The sequence below is a fragment of the Setaria viridis genome, chromosome 6 (genome assembly GCF_005286985.2).
Source record: "Setaria viridis chromosome 6, Setaria_viridis_v4.0, whole genome shotgun sequence".
Lineage (NCBI taxonomy): Eukaryota > Viridiplantae > Streptophyta > Magnoliopsida > Poales > Poaceae > Setaria > Setaria viridis.
In genome coordinates this window covers 30,999,886-31,018,374 of record NC_048268.2, presented here as the reverse complement: position 1 = coordinate 31,018,374, position 18,489 = coordinate 30,999,886, and positions in this window count along the sequence as shown.

Here is an 18,489-nt window from a genome sequence, read left to right as displayed (position 1 = left end):
GTGGCTAGGCCGCTTCGGGGCTGTGAGCTGGCACGTGCTTAGTTGTAAAGTGATGAGTTATAAAGAGTGTGGCTAAAGTGGTGTAATGTTACTGTAATGCCCTCGAATATGCTTTGCATAAAATGAAAATTACGGTTCTATAAAAAGAGACCGTTGTGAATGGAAATGGATACGTTACGACTGAGGGGAGATTTCTTAACCTATCCTGAAGTCACTTTCTCAGTTTTTTATCTTTCCTGTTACCTTCGTTTGGAAACTTGTTGCCCCCTTCGAGGACCGTATCTACCCCAACAGGCAGCTCTGTACATGGCCGGTGCTGCCAGATCTGTAGGGACTATATGGGATTGCAAGGTGCCGAGGTGTTACTCCTAGTAGCCGACCACCACAAAGCTAGTGCTACGTCGTGTACGAACCTGGGCCATGTGAGTTGCATAGAATTAGGTGGCACGGATACACGAGTGCTTTTAACGAAATTATTTGTAGGCATGTGATTGGGATACACTCGCGAGTATGTTTAGTGTGTGGTGTAGTGTACGTACGCGGTCATCTGGATCATCCAGATTCTACTTGAATAGGAAATGTGCTATTTGTGTTCCAAAGGATAATTTTGAATCATGGTCAGGTTTCTTTCGGTATGTGTCACACACCTTTTAAAAAATGTTCTTGATCAATCAGAGAATAGTATGTGTGTTTAAGTATAAGTGAATTCTCTACCTTTGTTCATTAGGTTAAGATTTTTAAGTTGAAAAATATGGATGGTCGCACTTGCAAAGCCCGGCCAGGCCGCTGAGTCTCAGTCGTGACATTGCCAAATCGCTTCACTCATCTGATCCTCCAAGCACGGGATGCAGCCGGCAACGCGCGCGGCACCGATCACCATTCTCCGGAGGCACGACGCATCGAGCTGTGGAGACGGCGTACCGTCCACCTGCAAGTTGCGCGGGGGCGGCGGAGCGGTCGCGGGCTGCGAAAAGGGCCGTGAGCCAGGCGACGGCGACGGGGCGAGCCGGCGCCCGGCCGGCCGGCCCCCGTGCCTTGCGTGCGTCGCCATGACAAATCGGGGGTACCCGTGACGTATGGCCAGGGGCGGCGCCCCGAGCCCGGGCGCACAGAAGTTCCTGCTGGCTCGTCGACTCGTCGCCGTCGTCGTCCTGTGTGATGTGTCCTGGAATGAACGTGTGCAAGATGCAGCAACGAAACGCAGGGCTCATGGATGCCTAGGCAGAGGCGTTTTCGCCATTTTCGATGCGTGTTTTCGTTTTCAGCCGTCCGGCCAGCCGCAAGAAACCACACAAGGTGTTACCGTGGGGAAAGAGGAAACTGCACGGCGCGGTTCTAGAGCGGTCTCGAGCTCTCGGCGTCGGGAACACGGCGACGCCGACGTCAGTACGACCGCCGTCGAGGCGTCGAGCTATCAGCTATCGGCGAATGCCGTTCGAGGATGGAGCCTTCGTGCTACAGGGGCATCCTGTTGACCTGACGGGCGCCAAGAGGAAGCCACATTTGGAGATTGATCGTGGCGTCGTAGTAGCTGGAGTATCTCGAGTTCTCATGACCGGCGCCGTGCACGATTGGAGGTTGATCCGTCTTATGATTCGATTCGGTGGTGAAAGAAGGCATCATGGGTCTCTTGATCTATTTGATATCTTTACTTTCAAATTTATAACGTTTAGAACGCACTAATGAGCTTATTCTAAACATTATGTATTTTTTTTTAAAAAAATAGATATAGTATATTGCTCGAGTCTCCAGAACGCCAGAGAAGGGACATACAAGAGATCACATTTAGTTTCTATGCTCTAGCCATAAATAGTGATAAGTTGGGTGTGCGAATTAGCACACCCTTATGTGTGATAAGATAATGTTGAAACAGGAAGGTATGACATTTCTAGTATTCTTCCCTAGGAAAAAGGAAAATAATTTATTGAGACGATTATAAGTTTGATAGGGTTTCTATTACTCAGAGCAAGATGGCACGGCGTTTCCAATGACTTCCCTAGGAAAAGGAAAATAACTCATTGAGACAATATGAATTCGATTTGGTTTTTTATATCCAATTCCATTGTTTCAGTTAGACGTTGAATTGGTCAAGACACCAACATTATGGCTCTACATGATAGGTGTAAAGATCAACTTGAAAACAATGAACCCTTGAACCGATGAACCATATTAATTTTTTGCCTTTGTTTTTCTACAAATATTTTCAAAAAAAAATCAAGACTAGAAAAATTCCCCACTACTTTTGACATCAAAAAGTGTCACCAAAAATTACTAATAAGTTTAATAAAAAGTTCATAAGTTTGACTAAAGTTTAACACAAATATTCACCAAAAATCCATTAAGAGATGGATCTTGGGAAGTTGTTTGCGTAATCCTGGTCGGTTGTTTACAAATCATTTTCACCTCAAACTAATAAGTAATTTATATGGCTTAAATATACATCCGCGGAAAAAATTATACTGATAGAACAAAAGTTCACCATGTGGAACAATAAATTTTACAAATTGAACAAAATTAAAATATTATATATTTAGACGCCCAAGAGTTAAATAGTGGTTTGAACATTCGTCATTTTTTCAGGTGATTGGAATTTAATATCTGTGACCACTGATTAAGGGGGTGTATATAGAATCTAATGCAACATGATCGTAAGCAAAGGGAGTACATGATGATAATGAAGCCTATTTAAGTACACCGAAAAGAGATGGAACCATATCAATGATCAAGAATTATATCCTTTCGGACATAATTTCTGACAGTTCAAGATTGATAAACACCTTACGCTGCTCTCGTTCTGGTGGTGGCGGCGACACGTATAGACGCGCATTCCGCAAGTACCCATTGTCCAGTCCCTGTTTCCCCCACCTCGCTCCAAATCGACCAGAAACTTCACCCGCAACCGACCACAAATGCCCTCGATTCGGTGAAAAATCGAACGAAGAAGCTAGGAGGTTATCTAACCCGCCGAAGCGCGACGGCATCTCTGGTGGTGCGTGCATCATCGGCGTGCGCAAACAGCAGAAGCTAGCCACATCAAACTGTCTGACAGAGGCAGCACGAAACCGACCCAATCATCAAGCGATGCACCCGTCGCCATCCGTGCTCTCCGGCCGGGTCGTCAACGACATCGCGGTGTCCATCGGGAGGAGGCGCCGGGCGGGGTCGTGCCACCGGAAAGCCCATGCCATTGCTTGTCCGGGCTGGCCGCCGCCGGTCTGAAGCTATCGATCAGTACTTATGGACGGCGACGGCCAGACGTTGGTCTGGTGTATGATCCAGAGATCGATTCGGGGGCTGTGTCTTCATACGGCGGTCGCCAGTAGGTTCGAGAATGTTTTGCTCGCCGGCCGCCGTCAAACGGCGGCAATGCGCCGATCGTTTCGTCGCTGTTGCAATGGACGTATAGGACGACACTGTAATTTTGTGCGTATTATTCGATTTAGACACGATATATAGTGTCCTTCACAAAATGTGTTGCGAAGATCAACTTTATTATAACATTTCCTGGAAGAGACTCAGCCGTGTCTATCAGCAAATATGTACAGAATTGTTGTTTCTGCTAGCAAACAGTACTGTTTTGGTATTTTTCATCAAAGCTGACACGTTTTGAGTGTCCAGTGGCCAAAATTTCTGATAAGATAATGGTAGCATATTTTCTTAGATAGCACATTTTTGGTTCATGGATATACTCTTCTATTATTCTCTTAAAAAATTGTATATGTTTCTTCTAAGTTGGAATTGTACGGTGCAAATAATCTTACTATTACTAATTGAAGGCTCCTTTTGAAGCCTCTATGTGAAGCCACTTAGGATCCTCGGTGGATACTCTAGAGAAATACTAGAAATTCTTACACAAAAGCAAAACATCCAACCATCAATCGGTAGACTCAAATCATCATTATCATTGGATCTATTATGTTTTCTAAAAAACTACCCACCTCTGCTATTATGAAAATAGCCTAAAGTAAACCCCTAAATCTATATCTAAATTACTCACCTCTACCATTATATAAATAAACTAAAGTAATCACCTAATCTTCATCTAAATTACCCACTTATGCCATTATAAAAAAATTAACATAACCCCCAAAAATTTCAACTAAATTATCCACCACTAATACTTCAAAATAACTTAAAGTAACCCCTTAAATTTTCATCTATATTACCCACTTATAACATTATTAAAAATAACATGAGATAACTCTAAATTTGAATCTAAATCACATTCATTAATAATATACCCCCAATATACCCCAATATATGATTTTAAATTATCTATTCTTCACCATTGTATATAATATAACAATTAAGGTATATACATATGATGTGTGTCACCATTTATAAATATATAGAGGAAGTGATGAGAATATAGATTTCCATGTTAAAATTATAGTTCAAACATAGGGTCCATTAAACAAATTCAAGCGCATACATGGAATACAAAGTGAAAAGATAAAAACTATAAATATGGATGAAAACATTATAAAGTAATTACTAACTAAAATCTATCCCAATCAGTTGAACATAATTAAGTATGTAACTATATAACTATTATATTTTTCATAAAAAAATAAGTTACCTATTCTAGCTTTGCCATCATAAAAATAATCTAAAGTAACCTCCATAATCTTCATTTAAATTACCATGCATATTATTATAAAATATAATTTAAAATACCATTCTAACTTTGTACCTAAGTTACCTAAGTATATTATTATTATTAAAAATAATCTAAAGTAAATACCTAAATTTTAATCTAATTATCTTTAGATAATGTCCAAAAGTAAACTAATATATTATTTTAAATTATCTATTTATGTTATTATTGTTAATATAAAAATAATAAGTTAAGGTATATACGTATGATGGGTGTTACCATATAGACCATTTATACATGTATGGGAGCGAGTGATGAAAAATATTAAATTTTATACTAAACACAATGTATGGAGGTGCGATCCAAAGTGAAAAAGTGCATAGAGTAATTACTAATTAAAATCAATCAAAACTGGATAAAGATAAGTATACATCTATATGAATATTGTGTTAGAATATTAAATAAATGAGAGAGTAGTAGGTAAAGAATTTTGATTATTAGCTGGAGTCTAATTTCTAAATAATTTTTAAATACAATAAATTTTTAAAGTATGAACCCGTGCGAGAGCACAGGTTGATGGACTAGTGGAATCTAATATCTTTGATTATTTTTTCCCTAACCAACGATTGATTGTGTCTACAACTTTTTTCGTAGCGTCAGCTTTACCTAGCTATCCCAAGCCATGGAGCCACCCCAAATACATAATTCTTTTTTTTGCAAAATACAGCACAAATGCAGAAGCCACCACAGGTGCCTCGTTGTCAATTAACACTTCATCTACTACTCAAATAATTTCTAGAATATGAGAGCACTTGTGCCGAGTCGAGAGCTCGAACCTGGTTGGACAGGTTACACCAAGAGAATTTTACACCAAGAGAATTTTACCAGGTGAGTTATGCTCAGTTTGCCGAATACATAATTCCTTCCCAGAATTTAGGTTCATCTAGGTTTTCCAAATACATAATTCCTTCACTATTCCTTTTGTCAATGAAAAACCGAAGGGACGTTGAGATTCTAAAGCCATCATTAGTAGTTTAGTACGCAAATGGGATACCAGGAAGTAAAGTGTTTATTGATCTCGGTAAAAGAACTCATATGCTGATCAAAAGCAGATATATGCCTAAAATTAGCGCTCTTGCACTAGGCACTAGCACCAACTCGAGCAAGACCATCCAAGATAAAACAAATCGAGAAAGACCATCCACGAAAGTGTGGCAGTTTTGTTTCATTTTCTAGAAAAGTAAATCAATCCATGAAAATATTACAATTTTTTTAAAAAAATGAACATACAAAAAATATATTGTATACAAAAAATTTGACAAAAATACTTTACAAGAAAACGTTAACAGCAAATTTTAGAAAAAAATTAAAAGAATTAAAAAATGTCTTCAAAAATAATATCCAAAGTAATCCAAAGTTGTTTAAGAAAATCTAGGAAAAAATATTTCGCAAAAACTTTGTATGGAACATTTTGTACAAATATGTTAAAAAAAACTTTGTATAAAGATTAAAAAATATATACAAACTTTGAAAAAAAATTATAGATAAAAAATAAAATAAGAGAATGAATAAAACATCGTAGAGATCTTGAAGCCTGCCTCCCGCTACCTTATTGTTAGCTTGCCTATTGTCGCCAACTGTCGACCCCCTCCCTCCCCAATCCCAATAGCTCATGGACCACGCCTTAGGGTTTGATTGGTTTCCTGCTGAGCCTAGCCTAGCTCGTATCTAGGAGCCAGGCTCAGCGGATGTAATATCAGTTTGATTGGTTGTCTGCATTCATTCACCAGGCCACCGATATAAGCTGTTTGATTGCCCGCACGAGTACATCTTGCATGAGATAAAATATTATCAACAAGTATCATTATGATAGTTATTGTGTCTAAGCATATTTTAAAAGTTCTTAGCTTACATCATTAAATCTTAATCACCTTTGAAAAATACTAATATCACTTAATATACACTAATCACCTATACGCTCATTAGCTGGTGGCCACCCGCATCCAGCAAGCCAGGCCCGCGGGAAACGGACCTTATTTGCGTTTCCAGGAGCTAGCGAATAAGTATAAGGAGGTGATGTTGTGAGGAGGTGAGCTAATGCGTACTTTATCTCGGAATGAATCAAATGCGAACAATATTACCTAAGAATATTTTATGGAACATTAAGTAAAAGCAACAACCACATATACATATCACACCTACTCTAGTCATTTGGGCACTTAACAAGTCTCAATTCCATCTAGATTATGTGTAGTAAATGTGCATACAAATCACCTCAGCTTATGAAAAATGGACCGGATAAAGTATGTATTTGAGAGGCGTACGTGTACATATAGTCAATGCACTAAACTTCACAACTACCTCAATTACGAAAACGATTGATCCGTGGATAATATGTTCAATGTATCGTCGTCGGATATATTTTCCTTGCATGAGTTCATCTTAGCTTGACCCATGCTACTACATGGCACGTGGCGTTGCCACCTCATCCTAGTAGCAACGCCTTGTGTATCCTAACGTTAGGACAAACCCAGTGGTCAATGTAAAATACCATGATTTCCTAGAACTCTCGCAGAAAACGCAAAAAGGACCTCGACGATAACTGTCATGACCGTCTACACCTCCATCCCTGACCATGCACGCCAATAATCATCGCGGCAGATGAACCGAATCTGGAGCTGTTCAGAAATGTCAAGCGCTGACCCTAGCTGATGACATGCATCCATGCACAGTTCGCTCTCGCCGTGGGTGCAATCAGTTTCCTTATACGCGAGGTCAAACGAAGCCTGGGACCTGCACAGTCGCACGCATGCGTTGACGCGCGACGCGACAGGCGGAAATCGAGAGCCCTTATCCCAAAATTTCCCAAATTTTTAATCCCAGGCCTTGAAACCGCAACATCTTTGAAAAATCTCAGACCGCACCAACTCCTGATCCTGCAGCCACACGGGGGCACGCCATTGGCCCGGAACACTCGTTGGTTGCAGGCCGGAGCCCGGAGTTATTTCCGGCACGGCGGCCCGAGCTGTCGCTCTCCGGCGCCACCGAGCCATGGCCGTGGCCTGACACTTGGTTGCCCGGTTGCGCGCCACCTGGTGCTCCAGGTTCCAACCGTCAACTGCACAAGTCTACAACCAGGCCGGGGGCTCATAACTCCGTAAACAACGGCGGGTGTGTGTGATCCTTCTTTGTAATTTCTCACCCGATGGCATAAGCGATTACGTTCTCGTTTTTGACGATATGATGCTTGCATTTGCAGCACAGCATCTGGCGTGGTAACATCTGTACGTGGCGTTTGCTTGCGAGAAACAAATGGTGCAGGCATGACTTTGGCACATAAATTTGAGTAGTTGGCTGCTAAGTTCCCCGCACCTCAGTAATGCTTGCTTGTCAGCTTACAGTTGAAGGTATGCGTGTATCACCTGTGTGACAACAGAGCTTTGGATTTGCTCACTGTTCACAGCGGCTCAACAAGAGCTTAGCTCGTTTGGTGTGCCTCCCAGGCGACGAGCGCACCTGCCCGGACTTGAACCCGACTACATGCACGCTGGGGCGCTGCTCCTCTCCAGCTGCGTCCCAAGCCGCCACGGTAGCACCAGTGAGCCCCTCTGCTGGCCTCACCCTAGTGGAAAAAAAGAACTTAGCTCAGCCGTATTTGGAGTGAACGGGGTACCGGTGGAAATCCCGCCGTTCTTTCCGGCAATAGTAAAGTGGCTAGACTTGCTTGCATGATGTACTTTTTTTAATTCAAACTATGTAAATATATTTAGTTACTAGTTAGTAGGGATGCCCTTTGTACATCTGTAGGTGTATTTTTATGAGATACTTTACACGTATTGAAGTCATCCATATTTGTCCCTATATAAAAGAGAAAACACACTTATTTGTCAGATATATCCCATAGACACACATTATTAGTTGTTGCACACATTATCCTTTAATTTGTAGTACCGTGAAATTAACCATGAGTTTTGTTGGCCTCATGCACTTTACACGTATTTAAGTCATCCACATTTGTCCCATATATAATAAAGAAAGCACAATTTTTGGTCAGATATATTCCATAGAGTCACACGCATTCTTCTTTCATTTTTAGTACCTTGAAATTAATAGCCACAAGTTTTGTTAGGTACAAAATACGAGTTCATGAAGCCAACAAAACTTGTGGTTAATATTCATGAAGCTACAAATTAAAGAGAATGTGTGTGAATCTATGGAATATATATAGCTAAAAAGTAGAGTCAATTACATGTATGCCATTAGAAATTATTCCAATCCCTTCAATGCCATCGAAACGATCAACTTCCCTTTCAATGTCAGTGATTAAAATTCCCCATGTCTTGTGTGCCATTTCTAAGATGAGAAAAGACTATAATGCCATTTCTTGGGTTCTTCATCTTCCTCAATGACATACACAGGGAGAGATGAAAGATGGTCCTGGCGTTCCCCTCCTTGATAACCTCATCATCTTCCCCCTCTTCTCCCCACACGACCTCATCCAACCTCCCAATCTAATTGAGAAAAGATCCATCTGGCCAATTGCGGAAAGCTTACAGCTTTATTTTCATCTTCCTTTTCTCCATGTGCTCTACCATCATGCAACATTAATGTTGTTAGCCTGCACAACTGCACTTGCATCCATAGCATACCGGTCATCCATGCAACGTATATAGGACATGCACTCGCTCGGTCGTATGCTTGTAAAGTGCACTCGCCTACGCCACTATTAGGTTTCAACATAAAGGGGGTGATTTGAGGATGGGGATGAAATTGGGATTGGTTGAGTCATGTGGATGGGGTTTTGGGTTGCATGTGGGCCCATCGCATCAGCAAAAGGAATGGCAAATACGGCATTACAAACAAAATGTGACAACACCATTAGCCTGTAATAGTGAAAAATCAATGGAATGGCGCTAAAAAGGATGCAAAATTTTATCCAGTGGCACATAGGGGAACTCAAGAATTTAGATGCCAAACATGGGAATACTATAAATTCTAGTGGCATATAGAGAATTTGCTTCTTAAGTATGTTTTGTCTTTAATATATGGGACAAAATCTGGATAATTCCAAAATTGTAAAGTATTTCATCAAACTTACATTTAAAGAAACACTAGTCACAAAAGTTTTACTATTATTAAAGTAGGCCCCTAAATTTATGGGAAATACACCTATAAGCCACTAAACTTCGTGAAGTAATAATTCAAGAGAAGTCCAAGTCCTCCTATAAATATCTTCCCATCTATGTGGCATTTAAACTCTGTGTTAGCACAATCATCTGACTTCTCCCTCTTCCCAGTAGAAGAGGCGCATTCATGAAGTGGAAAATTGAATTGACATGGGCACAAAGGACTACACCCTCACCATTAGCATTGGACATAAGTGAAGAGATGCTAACAGGGAGATGATCGACCTCTCATTAACCACTTGAAATTCAACGGATTGAAACTGTATTTTCATAAATGCAAAGGCCTAAGTTTAACAACAAGACAAATTAATTAGGAACTATAAGTAGATTTACTCTCTTTAAAGAAATTAGCTTCCATATTTGTAGGAAGATTATATAATTATAACATTATTTATCCTAAAAGGATGGTTCAAGATATAGATATGCGCTCTTCAAGAGTATTCAAGAGTATTCCCATTATTCAATTTAACATTATTCGGAGTAGAAAGAAGAAGCTTTATCGATGCTATGCATTGGAGTGATGGTGTTGAACAAAGAAAGGATAAATTCCTTATTTGCCACTACAAGTTTTAAAACCATGGTTGTGTTTGTAGTCACTTATATGTGAGACAATGGAACAAAATTAACGGGCCTAGAAAAATTTTATTAGCAAATAAAGAATTCATCCATGAATAGAATGACTAGACCAAGTTCCCACTTCGGCCTAGAAACAATATAATCAATAACTCACAAAACTCTAGATGGTGACCAAGGTGGTGAAAAGAACTTACTTACACTTAAACCACATAGGCAGCATGTCACACGCAAGGGAAGAGGGGATAAAAGAGGAAGATATAAGGAAATGGAGAACGAGGAAAAGAGGGGCAAAGGAGAAGGTGGAACACATCTCTAAAAAAATTTCGAGGCAAGGCTATAACCCCATTTCCATTACGAGAATGGAAATACCGATATTTGGTTACAGAATTAACAGGGTGTGGATAGACGTACGACAGATCGCCAAGGACCTACGTATCCTGACTCAAGCTAGATAGGGCCTCTACAAATAAACACATCTCTAAATATAATGATGATTTAAGAAAGGGGAGATCAATAGCATAAGCAAGATTTGGTAATTGCTAAGACTACCTTGATCTCACGTAAGTGTCGCACCCTAAAATTTTTGGATTTCAGGATGTGATTAGAAAGAATAATTAAACAATAATTTCTCATAATTTTAAAATTTTTCCAATATTTATTTTCTTGACAGGAAATGTAGTATAGGAAAAATAATTGGTTATTTTTCTAAATTAAATAGTGTTGTTTGATGTGTGTTGCATTCATGCTGATGCATCTTATTGTTTCTTGAGTGAAAAGGTTTAAAAGTGCGTTTAGACGATGATCATGTTCTTCTGAGAATTTTCTAGTTTTTTTCCTAGGAATTATTCTCATTTTCCTGGAGCTAAGTCTATTTATTAGAAGGCTCTAGAATGTTTTTCACAAGCTCCAAACAGTTTATTTGGATTCATCGTGTCCCAATCTATCTCTAGGAATATTCCTCGAATTTTTGGAGCTAAGTCTATTTATTAAAAGGCTCTAGAATTTTTTCACAAGCTCCAAACGGTTTATTTGGATTCATCGTGTCCCAATCTATCTCTAGGAATATTCCTAGAATTTTTGGGATTTTCAGAGTATTTTTAGTGACTTTTATTGAATTATCTGGATTTATCTGGATTTTCTTTCCATGGGATTATTTTCTGGAAATAATCAAAAACCTATCCTATCCTTTTTGGGCTGATCCCATGGGCTCGACCCGCTCTAGCACGTCAGTTGCCGGCGCCCGTCACCATCCCAACCAGGCCCATCTGGGCCTAGCTATCATCGCTGCTTGTGTCCATCATGGACACGGCATCACAGCACCGCCGCTACCTTTCCTAGGCATGCGTGCCACGCAAGCCGGGCCCGTGCTCCTATAAAGCTTGAGGCCGAGCCCTCGCGTGCCCCTACCGTCCACGCACCACCACCTCGCCGTCCTTGCACAAGCACTGCCGTCGCCGCATCCAAAGGAGCAAAGCGTCGCTAGTTGCCCCACCAATTCGTCACAGCTGCCCTCCCTCAAAGCAAGCCGGCACCACCACGAGATCTACGGCGTTGAGCCGTAGCTCCGCCAACGGTCTCCGCCCTCATAACGCCACCAGAGCACCGCCAATCGTGCCGAACGAGCCGCCGAAGCCGAGCCCACCGCCGATCCTCGTCACCAATTCACCATGACTAGAGCACCGCTGGGAGAATCCACCACTTCCACGGGCTTCCCCTCGTCAAGATGAAGCTCCGTCACCTAGTCTTAAAGTCCCTCTGACTTCAGAGCCCCGCCAGCCACGCGAAGCCCGAGCTGGCTACCGTCCCCGCCACCACCAAGCCAAATTCCTGCCGCTGCAGTCGTCCTTCGCCGCTGGTGAGCACCTCCCTGAGTTCCTCGTGACCTCCTCTCTATCATGCGTAGAACCTCCGCAGCCCTAGGAGCCTGAAGCACCGGTGATTTTGCTCCCCAAAGCCGCCGTCTGCCATGACCACGGAAGCTCTATGAGCTTTTGCAGATAGGCCCCCAATCTATTTCGTAACCCTTTGCCCCTTTCTTGTGTCTTGGCTGATCTGAAGATAACCCCTTGAAAACCCTTGGAAACTCGTAACCAGATCCAACCATGATCTTTAACAGATCTAACCCTGTCCTTGTGCCTTTTCACAAGCACTGTTTCATGTGTGTTGTGAATTCCCTGCTAGCCCCTGTAGTCTATAGTTATTTTCTATCTAGGTCCTTGAATCCTTGTTTAGCCAATAGAACCTTCGTTCTAGCTCTGTTTCAATGTGTTCAGGCTGCATTAGGTTCATGATAACACACATTACACATTAGTGGTGATGTTTTCCATCATTGCATATTTTTAAAAATAAATTTAATATTAATTTGGCTAATGACTGTTAAACGCGTCTTCTCTAGATAAAAGCTACTTATAGTTATCACCGCTTTTCATAATAAACATCAATTTGATTAATGCTTACTTCATATGCTTTTCTAAATAAAATCTAATTAGGTTATATATCAGTTTTTACAAACTAATATTAATTTGCCTAATGTTCAAATATTATTGAATCAACTTTTCTAAACTAAAAGGTTATTAGGCTTTCACACCGGCTTTTATAAATAAATATCAACATGATTAATACCAATGTGAATATATTTTCAATAACAATTTGACCCACTTGAATCATAAAGTGTGCGTGTAGAGGTTTCACATAGTTTAGCCTTTCAAAACTTAAATGCTTAAATGGTATAATTGTACTTTAATATTTATAATTAAAATATTGTTAAGTTATAACTCGATTTTTCTTAATTATTTATAAAATGACTAATGCCAATATAAATGTGTTTTCTAAATAAAGTTTGTTTAACCCGTCACGACATATGTGTTAACTCGATTAACTATGTGCACCTTTTCCAAAGTTATGTAATTGGTATAATTCATACATGAACATTTATGAATAAAAACTTGATTAGGTTTTACCTTGGTTTTTGCAAATAAAGTATAATTTGCATTAAGTACAACTTAGGGTATTTTCTTTCCGAAATATACTTTACATATGTTTTGCTAATTAAAATAAACCTAGCTTATAGTCTTTCATGCTCTCATAAATGCAAATCGTTTGATAGCCGTTCTTTGTCAGCTTTAGCTCAGTATCTCTTCTGTAGATCTAGTCTTCTGTAAAGCTTTAGATCTTTCCAATTCCAGTTCCAGCTCAGATCCAGTTGTTTCATAACTCTAACGAAGTCTTTCCTTTTTAAGCATGGTTTGTGTGCTTTAGTGAGCCAAATAGTTTATCTTAGAGTTTCTTTTCTGCCTAGTAGTTCTGTGTCTTTATGAGTAGTTTTGTGCTGCTCATTTTCCCTATCTAAGTAATCCTATCGTTCCTGTTTCATGTTTCTTTAAGAATCGTATTTCATAGCTATCATGTCTCAGTTGTCTCTTTGTGAGTCAACTATGTTCTTTTAGTTCTCTGTGGCCAAACCTTTCGTAGCCATGTCTTTAGAGCCAATCTTGTTAGTTTGTTTCTCTACCAACTAGTTCAGTTTAGCTTTGACTAGTTTCTTGCCCCTGTAGTCTAGTTATTCTCTTTGTAGACTAGTCTTTCCTAAACCATAGTTTACGCTTTTCTTCTACGCTCTAGAGTAGTCTGTTTTTGTTATTCTTGTTTGTTTATGTCACACTCGGTTTTAAAGGCAAAACCAGATGACTATCATATGTGTGCCAGGATAAAGTTTCACACATATAATGACTTCAGTAAATATCAAATACAGTGTTATAACGTAAAGAGAGAGTTACATAGATTACATAACCAGAAATGAGATAAAAATCTCTAGTATAAGCAGCGGATCTCCAACAACTCCACAGGCAATTGATTGGGGGAAACGTACGCCTAGCAAATTTTCAAAGTCTTCAACAGATTTGTCTTTTACTGAACAACAGATATAGCAAGTGTGAGTACACTTATAGTTGGTACTCAGCAAGTGTAGGGAAAAGTGTAGTGTAAGGCCAAGTCAAGGAATAGCTGTCTGGTTTACTGCATTTAAGCACTTTTAAAGGTGGTCAAGTTTTATTAGCAAGCTATTTACTAAAATGTAAGTTTATACCACCCAATTAAGCATAAGAGCAAGAATATATCACGAACATAAATAAAACATATATTAATTATTCTTCAAGTTCAATTATCATGCGAGGGTCTAGGCCGCTCTTGACCGTGAGCATGGCTGATATACCAGTTTTACACTCTACAGATGTTGTACACTTTCACCATAAGTCGCGTAAGAGTTCAAGAGAACTTTAGACCCAACCATGCTGTGCAAAAGTAGGCATTTATCACACTACCATGGTGTGACTGCATAGGGATGCTACGAGGCCTTTACAAAGATTCCCTAATAAGTGATAACCCGCTAAGGTTTCCTCATAAGGGGATGAACCCTCCTCCAAGTGGTGCATACACCCCTTGACTGAACAAGCCATCGCACAACTTATAAGCCCCTCTTGCCCTTTTGGTAAGACTATCACAAACTAGAGTCTCTAATTAATTAGCCAAGAACAGAGCCCGTTGGTCTTATGGTTGTATTGTTTTTCTGGGTGGTCACTCCATGTTCCAATTAAGGTATGTGAGTGGTTGTAATTAACAAAGGTACATAACATAAAATAAATTAGGTTCATTATTGTTCAATACTTCCCACCATAAACCAAGTATAGCAACTAGCGTAGCTACCCAACGATAAAGTAAAACCTAGGTGGACAAGGGATAATATGGAAACTAGGTAAATCCTTAATTAGAACCCATCAAATTAAGACTCAAGCGTGCTGCATAGCATATGTTTCATATATAAATGTTGCATAGGACATAATGTCATCAAGGACACAACTTGCCTTTACCCACAGTACCGTTGCTGCTCAAAATGTCTCTATCTCCTTACTCTCGAATGTCACTGAAGTGTGTTCGTTCTACTCGTGACAATCATCCAAAACAAGCATTCAGAGCATGCACATACAAGCAAACAAATAAATTAAATTAAAAATAGTACATCAATCATCATAAATAGTACTAAAAAGTGGTACAAAACTAATCTACTTGTTAAGACAAACACATGAGCGAAAGAATCGCTCAAAACGGAGTTAAAATACAAAAGATATGGCTTAACAAAGCTCTACAGACTTGTTGGCGAGGTTTAAAAACTTCCAAGGGCTAAACTGCAAGAAACTGAGGACCTAAACCTAATTTTGTTTAGAAAATCGTGGGCTAACGCGCAAAATCTTAAAGACGAACTGGATCGTGAAAATCTAAACTTTCTGAGGATTTTTTCGCAAAACTTACAAGACACAAACATTTAGATCAAGGTTTCCTTTTTCTTCGAGGGCTAAAATGCAAAGTCACCATCTTCAACCTCCAGGCTGCATCTCGGTTGGTGGTTGATGACCTTCGATGGTGGTCGGGCCAAGGCGGCGGCGCTAGGCGGCAGTGCGGCACGCAGGCGTGGGACAGGGCAGCAGCACACAGGGGTAGCTCGGACGCGCGGGGTAGCTCGGCGCGCGGCGTAGGAGGCACGAAGGGGCGGCGGTGGCTGCGCAGGAGGGGGTGCCGGGCGAGCAAGAGCTCGGGCCATGCTGGCCATGGAGCATGCTAGGAACAGGAGAGAGAAAGAGAGTGGAAAAGGGGATTAGCTGGAAATGGCCTCCAAACAAGCGCTTGAACAACAAAACGGAATAAGGACGATGAGACGAATGCGATGGAGCGCTCACCTTCGACCGAGGATTGACAATTTTGCCAGATTTGCTCACCGGGAAGTTCGCTAGAGTTTAACACATTGATATGTTTGGCGTCGAACTGTGGGAGTTAGGGTTGTCGAAACAAGGTGGGGTTTGCGGTGTTGAAACAAGGATGTCAAGGAGATCACCGGAAAGTATTTATAGACCGGGATGGAGTCCGGTTTATTTTCCTCCTTTTTCTAATTTCAGGATTAATTTCACATTCGAAAACAATTCTAGAAAATCTAGAAATTGTAATTAAATCACAAAAAATACTTTGAAAACTCCAAACAATTTAGGAAAATTGTTGGAGATGATTTGGCAAACGTGGAACCCAAATAAAATACTTGGAGCTCTTGGAAATACTTATAGAACCATCCAAAATTGGATTAAGATCTAGAAAAATGAGAATAAATTTTAGGAAAAACTGGAAAAATTCTTAGAGGAACCTAATCATCATCTGAACGCATTTTTTAAACTTTTTCACACTCAAGGAATAAAAAATGCAACCAGCATGAATGCAACACACATAAACCTATGGCTCATTAAGTTAATTTTAGAAAAATATTTTAATGCCTAATAAATTCACAAAGAAACCTTAAGGCCTTAAATGAACTCAAACAAATTCTAGAGAAATTCTAATTAATTTTTATTAACTTGCAAATGATGAAATTAGGGTGTTACAGTTTAACCTTACCTTATGCGTTAGTAGTGTGTATTACCATTTTTACTTCAAAGTTAAATGTGAACTTGACTAATTCTTATTCAATTAGTTTTCTAATAAAAGTTGATTAGGTTCTACCTCGGTTTTCATAAACTAATATTTAATTGATTAATTCCTATTTATATGTGGCTTTTCTAAATAAAATATACCTAGTGTTATACATCTGTTTTCATGAATAAAGTTTATATGCTTAATGATATTAATGCTTTTTTCAATATTAATATGTTTAGTTAAACACGAAATACAAAGTTATTCGATTAGATGTCTTATACATGTTCTGTGTTTCTAAAGTTAATTGTTAAACTAGCATAACTTACACTTGAATATTTACAAATAAAATATGATTAAGTTTACCACATTTTCAATGTTCAAATATACTTTCTCTTAATTCCAAATAGGGTATTTCTCTGAAATAACCTATGTGCATTTTATTTAATTAAAATGAACCAAGCATATAGTCTTTTTATTTCTTTTATAATTCAAACCTCTTGATAGCTTTGTCTTTTCAACCATAGTTCCATTCCTAATGTTCTGTTTCTTGGGTTCAAGCGTTCCTAGAATCAAGCCCTATCCTTTAGTATGCTCTTTTAAAGCTTTTCTTTGATTGGTATATTGTTCTTAGTTGTACTTGTTTGTTTGCTTGTATGGTTGAGCCCGATGATTGCTTCGAGTAGAGGGATCGTTGTTCGTTTGCTTTCAAGATTAAGAGTTTCAAGAGAGCAAGAGCTGATGAGCAGTAAGAGTAACTTTTCATTGGAGAAAGGCAAGTGTCCCTAATTATCCTTCTATCTATGCTTATTTACAAGAATACCATGCATTAATTGGAACATAGAGTGACCACCCAGGAAAATAGTGCAACCACAAGAACTACATAGCTCTGGTCTTGGCTAATTAATTAGACTCTAGCCTGGGGTAATCTTACCGAAAGGGCAAGAGGGGAGGCGTTGATGGGGTATAGCCCGACCCTTAGGTTGATCTGCTCTATGGTAGCTTCGCAGTCTTGAGAGAGGTTTATGCTCTACTTCGACCTGAAACCTTAGAGGATTACCACTTACTAGGGAATCTTTGTAAAGGACTCGTAACGTCCCTATGCAGTCACACCTCGGTAGTGTGATAAGTGCCTACTTTTGCACAACATGGTTGGATCCAAAGTTCTTCTAAACTTTTACGTGACTTGGTGAAAGTGTACAACCTCTGTAAAGTGTAAAATTAATATATCAACCGTGCTCATGGTCAAGAGTGACCTGGACCCTCACATGATTAATAAACTTGAAGATGAACTTGAATCATTATTCTAGTTATTTCTTGTGGCCTTGCTGAGTACCAACCATAAGTGTACTCACCCTTGCTTACTGCTTCTCAGAAGAAAAAAGTGTGTGAAGTTTTCTGAAGATGATGCTGAGTTCTAGGCGTACGCAGCCTCCAGTCGATTGCCTATAAAGTTTGGAGCCTTCGTTTCCAGGATTAAGCATAAATCTCTGATACACTCTCTTGTTCTTTGCGTGATACTATTGCAGTTATTCATTAATGATGTCACTATATGTATGAAACTAGATCCTGGCATACATATATGTAGCACTTGGTTTTGTTTTAAAACCGGGTGTGACAGTAAGTAGCCACCTAGTCTCACCAGATAGGCCTAATCTCTATGACCATACACTACTGAGCATC